Genomic DNA, 5,994 nt, shown 5'->3' with positions numbered 1-5,994 from the left:
GATTACCAAAAATCCTCTCAATTCTCTTAAAGTCATAGGTAGGGGATGATTTAGTATAGGTTTAATTCTCTCGGGACCTATGGCCCTAGTCCCTTCTGATATGATTAAGCCCAGATATCTAACAGATTGTTGACAAACCTGAGCCTTTTCTCTTGATGCCTGGTTGCTGCAGCCTGCCAAAAAGTTTAAGAAGTCTTCTGAGGCTCGTGAACAAGCTTCCTCTGTCTCAGCACACAGCAAAATATCATCTACATATTGTAACACCACCGCTTCGGAGCTATCAAAGTTTTGTAGATCCCATGACAATCTTTCTCCAAGTAAATGAGTACTGTCACAAAATCCCTGGGGAAAAACTATCTAGATTAACTGAGAAGCTGGCTGTATAGAGTCCTCAAAGGCAAATAGAAATTGACTTTCCTCGGCCAAAGGCACTGAATAGAAGGCATCCTGCAAATCAATTACTGAGAAATAGTTGGCTTGTTTAGGCATTTCAGACAATAGCATGTAAGGATTAGGCACCACGGGGTGTAAAGGAACTACAGGCTCATTATTTGCAAATCTTGAGCTAGTCTCCATTTACCATTTGATTTCTTTATTCCCAAAATAGGAGTATTGCATGGACTCTTACAGGGAATTAATAGTCCCTGCTCCTTTAAATTCTCAATGATGAATTTTAACCCTTTGTTAACCTCAGGTTTCAGTGGATACTGCTTCTTATGTGGAAATAAGTGTCAGTCTTTGAGCTTGACAACTACAGGAATAGCATTTTGTGTTCGACCAACAGATTTTCCATCAACCTATACTCTAGGATTCACATCTTGTTCAATTCAAGGGAGAGAATGGGAAGGCTCCATATTCACGAAAACTGAGGCTTGGACCTTGCTCAGTATACACCCCCCTCAAAAGGGGTGAGGTAGACTCTGGCACAATCAGAAACTCATGTGAAAATAGCACAGAGTAACTCACAACTTACAAAAAAAAAAAAAAAAAAAAAAAACAAAAAACCAAAGTGATACCTTTTGGCTCGTCCAGACAGTCCCATTATGGAAGCAGATAGGGAGGAAAGTGGGCCAGTATCTAAAAGGAAATCAACTGATTGGTCCCCCACAGTTATTAATGCCCGTGGCTCCTCAGGTGTAATTAGGAAGGGAGCTTGTGTGGGGACCTTTGGGCACATTCAGTCCTGATTGTCTTGAGAGTCTGACCCCTGAAACCTACGCCTCTGGGGGCTGTCTGTTCCAGTGTGGTCCCTTGAGGACCCGACTTGGAGCCAGGGGTGGCTTGGATGCCTGAGGGCAATCCCGCTTGAGGTGCACCTTCTTTCCACAGTAATAGCAAGCCCATCCCTTTTCACCTATGTCCCTCTGTGCATTTATCTCAGGCTGTTTCAGAACGGTTTTCATAGCCATTACGAGGGCTTCTGCCTTTTCCCTTGTCTTTTTCTGCCTTTCTTTCGTTTCCTCATTTTCCCTACCATAATAGACTGAGCCGGTTGTAACAGAGTATGTAAAGACTGATTAGGTCCATATGCACGTTTTAATAGCTTACGGCAGATATCTGGAGCTGACTGAGTGAGAAATCTATCCTTTAATATCACTTGTCCCTCTACACTTTGGGGATCAATCTCAGTGAATCTACGAAGGCCTCTCCCAGCCTATCTAGGAATTTACCAGGAGCTTTCTTCTCCTCCTGTTCTATGTCTGCTAATTTGCCATAGTTTGAAGGCCAAGCCAGGCTTCAGCAACACATGAGGCGTGAACTTCCAGATGTTCAAGCTGGTTTTAGACAAGGCAGAGGAACCAGAGATCAAATTGCCAACATACGCTAGATCATCGAAAAAGCAAGAAAGTTCCAGAAAAACACTTACTTCTGCTTTATTGACTACACCAAATCGTTTGACTGTGTGGATCACAATAAACTGTGGAAAATTCTTCAAGAGATGCGAATACCAGCCCACCTGACCTGTCTCTTGAGAAACCTGTATGCAGGTCAGGAAGCAACAGTTAGAAATGGACATGGAACAACATACTGGTTCCCAAAGGAAAAGGAGTACGTCAAGGCTGTATATTGTCACCCTGATTATTTAACTTATATGCAGAGTACATCATGAGAAATGCTGGGCTGGAAGAATCACAACCTGGAATCAAGATTGCCAGGAGAAATATCAATAATCTCAGATATGCAGATGACACCACCCTTATGGCAGAAAGTGAAGATGAACTAAAAAGCCTCTTGATGAAAGTGAAAGAGGAGAGTGAGAAAGTTGGCTTAAAGCTTAACATTCAGAAAACTAAGATCATGGCATCTGGTCCCATCACCTCATGGGAAATAGATGGGGAGACAGTGGAAACAGTGTCAGAATTTATTTTGGGTGGCTCTAAATCACTACAGATGGTAACTGCAGCCATGAAATTAAAAGACACTTACTCCTTGGAAGGAAGGCTATGGCCAACCTGGATAGCATACTAAAAAGCGGAGGCATTACTATACCGACAAAGTTCTGTCTCGTCAAGGCGATGATTTTTCCAGTGGTCATGTATGGATGTGAGAGTTGGACTGTGAAGAAAGCTGAGTGCCCAAAAATTGATGCCTTTGAACTATGGTGTTTGGAAAAGACCCTTGAGCGTCCCTTGGACTGCAAGGAGATCCAACCAGTCCATTCTAAAGGAGATCAGTCTTGGGTGTTCATTGGAAGGACTGATGCTGAGGCTGAAACTCCAGTACATTGGCGGCCTGATGCATACAGTTGACTCATTGGAAGGGACCCTGATGCAGGGAGGGATTGGGGGGCAGGAGGAAAAGGGGACGGCAAAGGATGAGATGGCTGGATGGCATTACTAACACGATTGACATGAGTTTGAGTAAACTCCGGGGGTTGGTGATGGACAGGGGGGCCTGGCGTGCTGTGATTCATGGGGTCACAAAGAGTTGGACATGACTGAGTGACTGAACTGAACTGAACTGAACTGAAAGCCTTAGCACGTGCCTGCATGAGTCCTTCAAGAACACATCTGACAAGATGACTCTGATCCCATCTTCCTTTTGCTGTGTTGTTGTCCCAGTCTGGTTCTGTAGTTCTCTCTGGACCCTGTGAGGATCCTGGTCAGAGCCCTGGTCAGGAGGCCTGGGGATTATGAACCCATGGGTTGTTTGTGTATCTATTTGCTTGTGTGTTTGTTTGTATGTGTGTTTGTATGTCTCTCTGTGTGTGCTTCTGGGTCTCTGACGAGCTATGCAAGTTTTGCATGTTTTTTTGTGTCTCTTTCTATGTTTATATGTGTCTGCTTGTTTTTTCCATGCATCTGTGTGTCTGTCTCTGTCATTGTGGGTGGTGTATATGTCTCTGTGACTGTTTGTTTGAGAATGCATTTGTGAGTGTCTGCCTGTGTCCATGTACAGTACTGGAAGCCTCCCTTGGGTTGAACCTCAGAGGGAGAGTCTTAGCGGTCCATGTGTACATGCCAGTTGCCCACTTGGATCACTGGTACTCAGTTGAGCACTCCCTGGTAGTAGGATTCATCCACCCCACCAAGCATCACCACACTGCCCTCTGGCTTGCTTCTGTAGAGAGAAGACAGGGGGGGATCCTTGGAGGACAGTAACAACAGCACTCTCTGAGAGCTGTGCTTGTCTACCCATCAAGGCCCTAATAAGGCCCTTATCAACAGATGCAGAAATCGAAGCTAAGAGCAATTGAGAACCAGACTGAGGTTGGTTACTGGCTAATGAGTGGCACAGAGGAGTTTAGAAGCTGAGTCACCTTGCTGGGCTCCACCCACTATATCTTCTGAAGATGCCCTGGACCTCCAGTGACATGAGTGCTCAGACACCCTCAGAGGACAAGGTGCTGAAGCATTTTGGCTTTCCCCTTGTCCACTTTGTCATTTTTCAGGAAAATCAAGGCCTGGGAGTGTTAAGGGTTTGGTTTCAGGTCACCCAGAGTTGGCTCCACTGGCCTGAGAACTCTGTTCTCCAAAGGGCCCCACACTCAGAAGGGACCCCACCTCTGCTCTCCCTGTCTTGAAATGCCTAATATTTCTTGAACAAGAAATCCCTCACTTTTGTTTTGTGTCCCACACTTTCGTTTTTCACTGGCTCCTACAAATTGGGTAGCTGGTCCTGGGCTCGCAGTGAAATGCTAATGAGGAAGGAAAGATACCCACCATCCTTCTCCTTCCTTATCAAATTAATAAGCAAATCCTATTGTCTTTTCCTTCAACTTGTTTCCTGTTGCCTTCCATTAGTCTTCCTCCTCACTCATCCCCATAGATCAAGTTACTGATATTGAGCCCAGGAGCAGGGTTATGTTCCAATAAAATGTTATTTAAAAAAGCCAGTGGTGAAGCCAGGTAGGGCCCTGGGACCATAGTTATCTTGGATTAGATTGTCTCTCAGGATACTTCTTTATCAAGTGTTCTATAAATTTCCTACAATGAGAACAAATTACAGTTAATTTGGAGAAACGGATTGTCCATCTCAGACTTACTTGCTCAAGTAGAAAGCAAAATCTGGCTCAGAAATTGCACCTTGATTTTCAGGTTGTCAAAGATGGGGATGCCTCCAATGAAAGATAAGTTTGGGTAGCTCAAGCCCAAGACACCATCAAAAGGCTTTCCCACAAACCCGGATTACTCCAAACTTAGACTGAATTGCTGGTCAGTACTTACAAGGTCCCCAATCTGTGAGAGAGAAGAGTGACCCCACTTACAGATACTTGAAGTGGGGCTAGGCCTGGGCTAGGGTGCATTGCCATTAGATCCTCAGAGAAGAATTGAGGCTGGGCTGTGTCTTCGCTGGAACTCAGGCGTCTAGACCAAGCTTGGGTTCCATTTGAGAGAGGCTGTGAATTTTAAAATATCTTCCCCTCTGAAAACCGCCACCTGAGTGAGTCAAATTGGCCTCGTGGCTTCTGTACAGGTGGGGCAACCAAGAGTCAGGCCAGGTCCCATCTGTGCCCCCTTGTGGACAAAATGAGCCGCGAGCAAGGCAACCTTCTCTTTGGCATCACTGTGACCTAATGATATGGAATGGAGTGCATTCTCTGTAAGGTACTGTGGATTCTGCAGCTGTCTTGGAAGACAGAAGCCGAAAACACAATCTTGCTTGCAGGGATCCATGAAATTCCTGCCTGGGGATTAACTTTTGGGGATATGTGTGAGTGGGTATGAGGGAGAAAGAGAGAGGGGGGAACCACTCAAGTACTTTGGGGGAAGCAGGCCATAAGTTTTGTTGGACTCTCAAGGGCCCCCTAGAGTGAGAACTCATTTATCAGGCCCCCTAACGTCTCAGGCCTCCAGTTTCCCAGTCTGGATACCTGAAGCCTTTGAATGCCACAAGCGTCCCCAGATCAGATTTATCCTGTCCACAAATATCCCACAGCAACTTCAGTCCTAAAAAGCCAGTCGACCTCCACTGCTTACCACATGTGTGTCCTCAGCAAGGCCCTTGCTGTCTGCACCTCAGTTTCCTCATATGCCTCATGAGCTAATCAGAGTAACTGCTGTGTGGGGTTGTTGCAGGACTAAACCACTTATTACCTGAAAATGCCTGGAACAGTCTGAGAATATAAAAGTGGGTGCTTGTTTCCCCTCTTCTCACTCCAAGCAAAATGAACCTCGAACTGCTCATGGGCAGAGAAGCTGCAAGTCCCCATCTCAAGGCTTTTTCTGGGTTACCTAATCTGTGTGCTCGTGTGTCACCACGGGCACTGCCTCCCCAGGGACAGGATCCTGTGGGTAAGATGGCCGATATCTATGGGAGTTAGGCTAGGAAGTGTCCTGCCAGAAGATCCTGAATCTGTTTGGCAAGCAGTGGTCACTCCATAGCCAGTCCTGACCCAGTATTTGTTACACTGTTACCAGAATGGTGTCACTATCAACAACTCCCTTAATCCTCCCAGAACCGTAATTCATGTTGAAGGTCATATTGGTATGCTGGTAGGTGGAAGACTCAAGATGTCTGAAAAAAAAAAAAAAACGTGTGAAGCTGCAGACA

The sequence above is a fragment of the Cervus elaphus genome, chromosome 2 (genome assembly GCF_910594005.1).
Source record: "Cervus elaphus chromosome 2, mCerEla1.1, whole genome shotgun sequence".
NCBI classification, from domain to species: domain Eukaryota; kingdom Metazoa; phylum Chordata; class Mammalia; order Artiodactyla; family Cervidae; genus Cervus; species Cervus elaphus.
This window is presented reverse-complemented; position numbering follows the sequence as displayed.